This window comes from Pseudopipra pipra, chromosome W (genome assembly GCF_036250125.1).
Source record: "Pseudopipra pipra isolate bDixPip1 chromosome W, bDixPip1.hap1, whole genome shotgun sequence".
Lineage (NCBI taxonomy): Eukaryota > Metazoa > Chordata > Aves > Passeriformes > Pipridae > Pseudopipra > Pseudopipra pipra.
Window position 1 is genome coordinate 32,471,000 of NC_087580.1, and position 11,399 is coordinate 32,482,398.

Sequence of the window (11,399 nt, forward strand, 5' to 3'; positions counted from 1 at the left end):
TTCAGAAGGGAACTTACACTTGACACCCCCCCCTTCAGCTTCAAGCCACCCGGTGCCACAGAGGGGGACAGAGCTCCTGTGGAACATTCTATTCCAGTGACACAGAGCAAGGAATAAACCCAAAGTATTGCCTGGGTTTGTTCCCTGGGGGTCTCTGCAGCAGCAAGCACAGCCCCACACTGACTGCTCTGGGCTGTGCAGGCATTTGTGCTTCTGCCTGTCTCACACACACACACAAAAGTCTGGTGTAGTGCTGCCCTCAGGAAACCCCCCACCCTTGCTCCAGCTAAAACCGTGGAATTTGTCTTTGTTTCCCTTGGGTTCAGGGTCAGGCTGTGCCTGTGTCCAGCCCAGAGGCTCAGAAAAGCATTTCTCCCGTCCCACTGCAATCTGCTGCTGCAGACAGGACCCAGGCACTGGTGGCACTGGGAGTGAACAGCAGAGTGTTTCCAGGGGCTCTCTGAAGGAACACAAGTGTCCAAAGAAACCAGCACAAGTGTCCACAGAAGTCCCAGTCTTTCATCCCTGAATGAGCTTGTTCAGCCCAGGAAAAACTGTCTGAGTTTTATTTCCATGTAAGGAGGTTTTTCCCACTTTAACATCAGTTTAGTTCCAAACCAGTTTCTTCATTTCCTCCTCCCAGTTTCGCTGAAGGACACTGACAGGGGCCATGGACACTGACAGGGATCACAGTTTGTCCCTTGGCCATACAGCTCCTGCTGTTTGGCAGCACAGGAGAGGTTAATTAGAGCCCAGGCTCCAATCCCAGGGCACCCATTGGATCAGCACTTGGGGATACAAACTGACCTTGGGCTCAGGATGCATCTGCGAGCAGAGATTTCCCTGCAAAGTCTACAGTGAGTCAAGCTCTGGAGAGCAGATTGTGCCCCATGGATGGGATTGCAGAGGCTCCCTCAGGTCCCCAGGATGAATCATCACTCTCTGCAAGTCCCTGCCAGGAGGTTGGAGCCAGGTGGGGGTGGGGCTGTTCTGCCAGGAAGCAGCAGTAGGACAAGAGGGCTGGGTCTTGAGCTGTGCCAGGGGAGGTTTAGGTTGGATATTAGGAAGGAATTTTTTGCTGAGAGAGTAATCAGGCCTTGGAATGGGGTGGGCAGGGAGGGGGTGGAGTCAGCGACCCTGGAGGTGTTGAAGGTGAGAGTGGATGTGGCCTCAGTGCCATGGTCTGGGAAGCACGGCGGGGTTGGATCCAGGGTTGGATTTGATGATCTCGGAGGTCTTTTCCAACCCAGCTGATTCTGTGATTCTGTGATTGCCATTCCTGTGGCAGCACATGCTTGAGGCTCTATCCCCAGGGTGATAGAGATGTCTGTCCATATATATCTCCAAGGTTAGTCTGTAAATGTGTGGTGTTAGAAAAGCAGGCTGAGTTGTGGGCTGGTTGTAGAAGGAGAAAGAAGCCCAGAGGCCAGTGCAAGCAGGCAGCCCTCAGCTTGCACCTGATGTCCCCTCCCTGCAGGTTCCTGTCCTTGAGCCCAGGCCCTGAGGTGAGGCTGAGAAGTGGCGCGGAGGTGAGCCCAGAGCTGTCCCTGAGGTGAGGCTGAGAAAAAGTGCAAGGCAGAGGTGCTGCTGAGGAAGGAGAGCCCCTTGGTGGGGAAGAAGACAAAGCTGTGAGTGCCCATCCCTGAGAAGGTGCTGTGTCCATCCCCTGTGTGCCAGGTGAGCTGGGGCTTTGCTGCAGAGCTGCAGGCGCTGATTTGAGCGTCTCCAAGTGCTGAGATGGTGGGCACCCAGGAACACAAACTGTGCCTGGCCACGGAGCCTGCAAGGAGGAGCAGAGACAGCTGTGGCAGTGTGGGGGTCCAGGTTGTGCCTGTGCCTTCCCCTGCAGGCCCTGGCTGTCCCTGCTGGGCCCCTGTCCATCCCCATCAGGTCCCTGCCCGTCCCCCCCAGGCTGAGCTCCCCCCAGGAAGTGCCGTGGAGCTGAAGCTGCTGCCATCCCCCCCCTGCAGCCGCTGCCCCAGCCAAGGGAGCAGCAAAGGCAGGGCCAGGAGCAGAGGCAGCAGCAGGGGAGCCCTGGGGGGGCCGGGAAGCTCTTGTGTGGGTCAGGAAAGAGGCGCTGGGCACGAGGCCGGGGCTGTGCTGAGCAGGCCCAGCCCTCACATCCCCCCAGCCAACGCCGGCTGCCCGGGGGGCTTGGGAGGGACCCCCAGGCCGTGTGCCCCACACTGAGCTGGCAGAGAGAGAGCCAAGGGACAGGGCCACGGGCAGGGCCACGGGTGAGGGACAGGCAGGGCCATTGCAGGGCCATGGTGAGGGCACAGCCTGTGGCAGCAGAGCTGCCCAGGGCCGGGGGCAGCCGGGGGTGTTGGTACCAGGCAGTGCTGGGGCCGAGCAGAGCACGAGGCCTCTTGCAGACCCCTGGAGCAGCCTCCCACTTGCCAGCCCCGCCCTGGTGGGGTGACACTGTCCCCTCCCTACAGGACACTCCCCCCCGAACTCTTCAGGGGGGCCTTTTGTGTCTATTCCTGGTTGGTGATTCCTGCTGGGGACCTGAGGGAGCCTCTGCAATCCCATCCATGGGGCACAATCTCCTCTCCAGAGCTTGACTCACTGCTGACTTTGCAGATAAATCTGTGCTGGCAGCCCGAGTGTGTCATGACTGCCCGCGCTCCCCCCAGCATATATGGGACAAGTTCCCACTTCCTGGGCATCCATGGGATGGGGGTCGATTGTTCTCCTGCTATTGCTTCTCCTCTTTTGGGGGCTCTTGGGGGTGGGCAGGAGGTGTTTTTTGGGGGTGCTGGGCTGGGTTGGCAGCAGAGCCCCAGCAGTGGGCGGGGGGATGCAGGTCCCCCCCATGGTGGGGGTTGGTGTTGCTGGGTCAGGCCCTGCCGGCTCCATTGTCAGCCCGGTGCTGCCAAGGAGGACACAGCGGGTTTGGGGCCCCCCGGGAGTGCCGGGGGTGGGTGTGGAGCCCGGGAGCTGCCGAGTGTGGAGGGCGGAGCGGGGAGATCCCGGAGCTGGGGGACCCCGGGCAGCCTGGAGGGGGGAGCATGGAGAGGGAGGAGCCCCAGGACCCGAGGGAGCCTGAAAGGGGGGGCGTGGAGAAGGGGAAACTTGGACAGTGGGGACCCCTGGGATCCCTGGGACAACAAAGTGGAAACCGTGGAAAGGGAGAATGTCTGGGAATATGGCACCCCGAAGGTGAGAGTCAGAGGAGAAGGGAGTCTTGGGACACCCAACACCCCAGAGGAGTCAGAGGGTCAGTCAGGGGAGACCCTCTGAACCCCAGAGGGAAGAGACCAGATAGGAGGAATTTCTGGGAGAATTTTTTTGCGCTGCATGTTCATAGTTTGGAGTATTTTTTGACTTAACTGTAACTTTTTGCAGTTTGGAGGGGCGAGGGTCTTCTTGATATTGTCTGAATCTTGGTGTTTTGGAGGTTTTTATGGACACAGGATGCCCGGTGAGTTCTAGAGATGGACTTGGGCAGGAGGAACCCCCAAGCCAATGCGCTCAGCCCTTGTTTTCCCCCCATCAGGATTTCTCCTTCCCAAAGCTTGGGCGGATGGAGGAGGAGGCTGCGAGGAAGAGGAAGATGCCTTGGGCCCCCCAGGCAGGTGAGGAGGAAGTCAGTGCCCCTTTGGGCGGGTGTTGTGCTGGCTCTGTCAGCCGAGCATGGCCCCGGCTGCAGGACAACCCCGCTGGCGCCGCCGTCCTGCCGGGGCTGGAGTTGGGGGGATGTCCTTGGCCTTCCCTGTGGGCCGGAGGCAAATCCCCTGCCTGTCCTTCTTGCTTCCTGCCCCAGGCCCCGAGCTGAGGACGGAGAGCCCGGAGGACAAATCCCCCCGTGAGACCCTGGTGGGAGAGGCCGTTTTGAAGGGCTCCCCGGCGCAGGAAGGCAGCGGGGAGGAAAAGGGCCGGAGATCCCCCCGCAGGAGGGGCTCCAAAGCCATCCCAGGGTGCTCTGAGGAGGAAAGAGCCAGCCTGTGTTGGGAAGGCGGCCAGAGCTTGAGGGGGAGCTCTGAGCTGGTGGTCCCTGAGCAGCCTCCCAGCAGGGAGAAGCCCTTCAGGTGCTTGGAATGTGGGAAGAGCTTCAGGACAAGCACTGAACTAATCCAACACCAGCACATCCACACTGGAGAACATCCCTACATGTGTGGGGAATGTGGAAAGAGCTTCAGGCACAGCTCCAGCCTGATCCGACACCAGCAAATCCACACTGGGGAACGGCGCTACACATGTGGGGAATGTGGGAAGAGCTTCAGGGACAGCTCCGACCTGATCCGACACCACCATATCCACACTGGGGAATGGCCATACACATGTGGGGAATGTGGGAAGGGCTTCAGGAAGAGCTCCAGCCTCCTCTCCCACCAGCTCATCCACACTGGGGAGTGTCCCTACACATGTGGGGAATGTGGGATGAGCTTCAAGCAGAGCTCCACCCTCTGCCGCCACCAGCTGATCCACACTGGGGAACGGCCCTACACATGTGGGGAGTGTGGGAAGAGCTTCAACCATCGCTCCACCCTATTCACCCACCGGCTCATCCACACTGGGGAACGGCCCTACACGTGTGGGGAATGTGGGAAGAGCTTCTACCAGAGCTCCACCCTCCACATCCACCAGCGCATCCACACTGGAGAACGGCCCTACAAGTGCTTGGAATGTGGGAAGAGGTTTCACACCAGCTCCCATCTCCTTGTGCACCAGCGGACGCACACGGATGAGAGGCCCTTCCGCTGCACCGACTGCGGGAAGGGCTTCAAGCACAACTCCACCCTCGTCAGGCACCGGCGCATCCACACCGGGGAGAGGCCCTACAAGTGTGGAGAGTGTGGGTGTGGGAAGAGCTTCACCCAGAGCTGTCACTTGACCAAACACCAACGGACCCACAAGTAAGGGAAGCCCTGTGAGTGAGTGCCCCGACTGCGGGAAGAGCTTCGGCTGTAGGACTGACACACAAAAAAGGTTTCAAAACGTCTTCAGGATTTTGAGTATCTGCACTCCAACATCAATTTATTCTTTGGAATATGTGTAAGTTTAACCTTATTTTAGTCTGAAAGCCAAATTCACCACTACCCCGTTCCCTGATAACCATGGGCTGATTCTGACAAGTGAGGCAGAAATTACCCACTGCCCAGCAAAAACCAGTGGGGCCAGCCAGTGGTCTCTGCCCTGGCAGCCCTGTTTCCCCAGTCTCATCTCAAAATGACCAGTTACACTGAAGCAAAGAGCACTGGAACCAGTCCAACAAGCCCCGGTCTGACTTTGACACCTGCCCACGTGTCCTGTTATTTGCTGCTCCACAGACTTCCTTGTTTAAAATACAATGGAAAAATGAACAGTTTTTGGGGTTGTTTTGGTTTTGGGCTCGGGTTTTTCCCCCCCCCACACTGTTCTCATTAACCTCATTTCAAATCTATTTCGATGTTTGAAGATGAATTAAAATTTTGAATGATTTTTAATGTTAATGCCTTGACCAAAGTATCAAAACATGAAAAATAAAAAAAAAAACCACAAAGCTGTCCATTATTGTGACAATCAAACACTCAGAAGTACTAACATGAGTGCAGTTAAAACCCCATAAATAAGACCATTAAAATAATTTTAATATTTATATATTATTATATTTTTACCTAAGCTTAACATAGGAAATTTTATTCCTGACATCAGCTTTCCCCACCTCTCAAAAAGGTAATTTAGTTACATCTTAGTCACCCTTGAAAGGCTCTTTCCAGTTGGGTTGGCCTCTGCCTTAGACACTCATGAGATCTGCCAAAACCAGTTTAAGGGCAAGTTTCCCTACCAGGTTCAACTGCATTGGTTTTACCAAAAACTTTGCAAGTAACCCCACAACTTTCATCTTAAACTCTTCTCTCAACCTTGTAAAATAATTAGCAGTAAACAGACCTGATAATGTGTTATAATTAAGAATTTCTTGTTTTCAGAGTTATTCATACACTAAAAAGATGCCACAGGAATGGCCAAAATATTAATAGCAACTTCTACACTTTAGAAGTCTACATTTGGTTTAAAAGATTTCACAGTGGTTGTTTCCTTAGGAATTCAGGCACATTTTACTAACAAGTTTCAATAAAGTTACAAAAACATCTTCCTCCACTAAGACACATGCAGTGATCCTAACCTGAGGTAGGCACTGAAAAGCCCAACTCTTTTCTTAGATGTCACGAATCTTTCATTCCTTCTGCCACATCAATTAGGCATCAGCCCATTTTTCAAGCTGCTGTTATCTACCAGCTCCTGCTTTGGTTTCCAAGCCCAGTATTTTGGCCACGATAAAATCAGGGACCTGGGCAGTCATGTCAGAATGACAAAGAGTACTGGCACTCCCTGCCAAGGGAGACAAACCATTCCCAACCTCGACCAAAGGTTCAAGGCAACAATTCTGAAACAATTTTACAATGTTTTTCTCTTCAGTTTTTTGCTGCAATTCTCTGTTGCTCTATTAAAAGACCACAGCAGTGAAGGACAAGGCCTGATGGCCAAACCCAGGGCTTCAGCCACTTGAGGTCTATTGAAATCTCTCTGTGAGGAAAAGCTGAGAGAATTGGGATTGTTGAGGCTGGAGAAGGGAAGGCTTTGGGGTGACCTAATTGTGGCCTTCCAGTGCCCTCAGTAAAGTCATGGACAACACCCAGCTGGGTGTGAGTGTGGATGTGCTGGAGGGCAGGAAGGCTCTGCAGAGGGATCTGGACAGGCTGGATCAATAAGGCCAAGTGTCAGGGCCTGCCCTTGGCTCCCAACAACCCCCTGGAACGCTCCAGGCTGGGGGCAGAGGGGCTGGAGAGCTGCTCAGCAGGAAGGGACTTGGGGGTGCTGCTTGACAGGGACTGGATATGAGGCAGAGTGTGCCCAGGGGGGCAAGAAGGTCAAGGGCATCGTGGTCTTTGTGGAGAAGAGTGTGGCCAGCAGGAGCAGAGAACTGATTGCCCCTCTGTGCTGGGCACTGGGGAGGCCCCACCTGGAGTGCTGTGTCCAGTTCTGGGCCCTCAGTGCCAAAAGGCCCTTGAGGGGCTGGAGCGTGTCCAGAGAAGGGACCGGAGCTGGGGAAGGCTCTGGAAAACATGTCTGCTGAGGGATGGCTGAGGGAACTGGGCTTGTTGAGTCTGGAGAAGGGGAGGCTCAGGAGGGACCTCATTGCTCTCTGCAATGACCTGAAAGGAGGTTTTAGTGGGTGTGGGGGTCGGTCTCTTCTGCAAAGCCTTTAGTGACAGGAAGAGAGGAAACGGCCTTAAATTGCGTTGGGCAATGTTCATATTAGATGTTAAAGAACCCTTTTTCCACTGAGAGAGTGTTCAGGCATTGGATCAAGTAGCCCAGGGAGGTGGTGGAGTCTCTGGAAGTGTTCAGGTGTGTGGTGGGTTGACTTTGGCTGGACACCAGGTGCCCTCCCAGCTGCTCTATCACTCCCCTTCCCAACAGGACATGGGAGAAAGTAAGGTTGAAAAAACAAAATAATGGGTTGGGATAAGGCAGTTTATTTAAAGCAAAAAGCAGAACAAAGCTTGTACACACAGAAGCCAAAGACAGCAGGGTTTGTTCTCTGCTTCCCATGAGCAGCCCTGGTCGGCCACTCCCGAGGAGCAGGGCTTGGGTCCGCGGGACGGTTCCTCAGCAGGCAGCCATCAGACAATGAATGCCCCCCTCCTGCTCCCTGCCTCAGCTTTTAGAGCTGAGCTGACCTCCCATGGGCTGCAATGTCCCTTGGGTCAGTTGGGCTCAGCTGGCCTACTTGGGTCCCCTGCCAGGCTCTTGCCCTCAGCTAAGGAAGGAATGTCCCAGTGTTGGTGCTGTGCTCAGCAGTGGCCAAAACACTGGGGTGTTCTCAACCCCCTTCCAGCTGCCAATGCCAAGCCCAGCCCTGGGAGGGCTGCTGTGGGGAACTGAACTGCAGCTCAGCCAGACCCAACCCAAATATCTATGGCACATATTCTACAGAATCCATCCTTAGGTGTTGTATGATAGATCTGTAAGATATTACAACTAATAAGCAATAATAAGGCAAGTGTCCTCCTTAGGGACACACACACAGCCCCCCAAACTCCTGCCTGGGTTTGTTCCCTGGGGGTCTCTGCAGCAGCAAGCACAGCCCCACACTGACTGCTCTGGGCTGTGCAGGCATTTGTGGTTCTGCCTGTCTCACACACACCCCCAACCTTGGGATGGATCTGGATGTCACTGGCTGTGATGTCACAGGGGAGATGTGATGTCACAGGAAGGATGTGATGTCACAGGGGAGGACATGATATCACAGGGATGATATGATGTCACAGGAGAGATGTGATATATGATGGATGTGACATCAGCTGTTGTGACACTTCAGGGTCTCGTGGAACCAAAGGGACTCTGGGACAGTGAGGAACCTCATGGAGTCAAGGGCCTATTGAGACACTGTGAAGCTCGTGGAACCAGAGGAATTCTGGGAGAGTGTGGAACTTCATGGAATCAAAGGGCCATTCTGACACTGGAGGGCCTCCTGGATCTGAAGGAAACCTGGGAGACTGCAGAATCTCATGGAATCAAGTGGCCAGTGTGACATGGGGGACCTCACGGAAGCAAAGAAACTCTGGGACATTTTGGAACTTCATGGAATCGCTGGGCCATTGTGACACTGGGGAACCTCATGGATTTGTGTGGCCATTGTGACATTGCAGGGCCTCATGGAATAAAATGAAACTTGGGACACTGTGAAACCACATGCGATCAAGGGGTGCCTGTGACCCTGCAGGACCTCATGGAACCAAGGGAAGCCTGGGACACTGAGGAAACTCGTGGAACCAAGTGGCCTTTGTGACCCTGCAGAATGGCACAGAATCAACAACCCATTGTGACACTGCAGGGCTTCATGGAACCAAAGGAATCCTTGGACACTGTGGAACCTCACAGAAACAAAGGGCCATTGTGACACTGAAGAACCTCATGGAATCAAAGGGGCCATTGTGACACTCCTGGGCCTTCTGGATCCAAAGGAATCTTGGGATGCTGTGGAATCTCCCAGAATCAAGGCGCCATTTTGACCCCGTGGAACCTCATGGAATCAACAGTCCATTGTGACTCTGCAGGGCCCAGGGAAGCAAAGGAATCCTGGGACACTGTGGAATCTCACAGAATCAAGGGACCATTGTGACCCTGCGGAGTCTCATGGAGATGAAGAAGTCCTGGGAGACTGGAACTTCACGGAATCAAGGGACTGTTGTGACAGTGCAGGTCCTCATGGAACCAAGGGAAAATGGGGACACTGTGAAAACTCATGGCATCAGGGGGCCATTTTGACATGCAGGGCTTCCTAGAACCAAAGGAAGCCTGTGACGTTTGGGATTGTCATGGAATCAAGGGGCCACTGGGACACTGCAGAACCTCCTGAAAGCAGAGGAACCCTGAGACTCTGCAGAACCTCATGGCAGAAAGGAGCCTTCATGACACTGCAAAACCTCGTGGAATCAAGGGGCCACAGCTTCACATCTGGGTCTCATGGCACCAAAGGAAACCTGGGACACTGGGGAAACTCATGGAAGCAGGGAGACCCTGGGACACTGTGGAGCCTCACGGAATCAAGGGGCCATCAGGACACTGCAGGACCTTCTGGGGCCAAAGGAACCCTGGGCTGCTGTAGAACCTCACGGAGGGGGGAAGCTGCTGTGTGGGGCCCCCATGACAAGTGGCTGAGGCTGCTGAAGGAGAAGGTGAGTGAAGCCAATTTGCAGAAGTGGAAGCCGTGGGCAACGGCACTGAGCCCCCTTGCCATGGTCAGTTACCATGGCAACCATCAGACATTCCCATTGTGTGCTGGGTTAAAAGTAAACCGGAGGGAGAAATGAGCCCACCCGAGGGATTACAAGTCAGAGTTACAATTTACTAAGAAGATTACAATAAATACAATGATACAGAGAAAAATGGTTTTAACCCACAAAAATAGCTGTATAAGCCAGCACCCTGGGACAAGAACAGAACAGTGCTGAGCACCAAGTGGCCCCCCAGGGTGCAAAGTAAAAGGAAAGGAAAACCTGTTGGTCCAGATGATGGTGGTAGTTCTGTTGAGGTAGTGATGGCAGCCCTGTCAAGAGTGGCAGTGGCAGTCCTGTTGGAGTTCTGGTCTTCCTCTCGATCCCACGAGTGGCACCAGAAGTCCCCAAACCCCAAGAGAATATGTGCTCAGGTTCAGGTGAGGATGTCCAGCACCTCCTCCAGGTCAGAGAGTTTCACAATGGGCAATTTAACTCTGTGAGTCATGGGGTATTTTTGGAGTGTTTGAAGGTCTGGGTGTTGCAGCTGCCTGTTCTGCCAGTCCAAGGAGGCCCATTGGCAGAGATGACCCCTCAGGCTGGGTGTGAAGGTGCTAATGCCTCCCCAGAGGGGAGTTATCACAGCTGAGTCATGAGTGTGAAGACAAAGGAGAACTTCTTGCACAGTTCTTTCACACCCAGCTTGTAGCCTGAGGCGTCAGGTGGGCCCTGGGCAACTGCTGAAAAAGGATCCATTCTTAAAAGTCCATCAGAAATGACACAGAGGGTGTAGAATACACAGTTTTGGTTGCACTCACACAGTGATAAACTGGTCCCGGCCCCTGCAACTAGGACAGACTGCTACGGTCAGTTACCATGGCAACCATCACACATTCCCATTACTACGGTCAGTTACCATGGCAACCATCATACAGTCCCATTGCTACAATCAGTTATGATGGCTACCATCATATGTCCCACTGGTACAGTGGGTTATCATGGCAACCATCACACATTCCCATTACTATGGTCAGTTACTATGGCAACCATTACACATTTCCATTGCTACAATCAATAACCATGGAAACCATCATACATTCCCGTTGCTATGGTCAGTTACCATGGCAACCATCATACCTCCCACTGCTATGGTCCATTACCGTGGCAACCACCATACATTCTCGTTGTTACAGTCAGTTACCATGGCAACCATCATACAACCCACTGCTTCGGTCAGTTACCATGGAACCCATAATATTTCCACTGGTACAGTCATTTACCATGGCAACCATCATACATTCTCTTTGCTATGGTCAGTTACCATGGCAGCCATCATACATTCTCATTGCTATGGTTGGTTTCCATGGCAACCATCATACTTCCCATTACTATGGTCGGTTTCCATGGCAACCATCATACTTCCCATTGCTATTGTCGGTTACCATGGCAACCACCATATATTCTCACTGCCACTGTCAGTTACCATGGCAACCATCATACATTCTCATTGCCACTGTCAGTTACCATGGCAGCCATCATACATTCCTGTTGCTACGGTAAGTTACCTTGGTAACCATCATTTATTCCCCTTGCTATGAAAGGTTACCATGGCAACCATCATACATTCCCATAGCTATGGTCAGTTACCATGGCAACCGTCATACATTCTCATTGCCACTGTCAGTTACC

The 11,399-nt window shown here is 53.5% G+C and overlaps 1 pseudogene; it reads left to right on the plus strand.

The window, feature by feature from the left end:
* The first annotated feature begins 3,261 nt into the window (after nucleotides 1-3,261).
* Nucleotides 3,262-4,884, plus strand: LOC135405309 (zinc finger protein 501-like; annotated as a pseudogene).
* The last annotated feature ends 6,515 nt before the right edge of the window (nucleotides 4,885-11,399 follow it).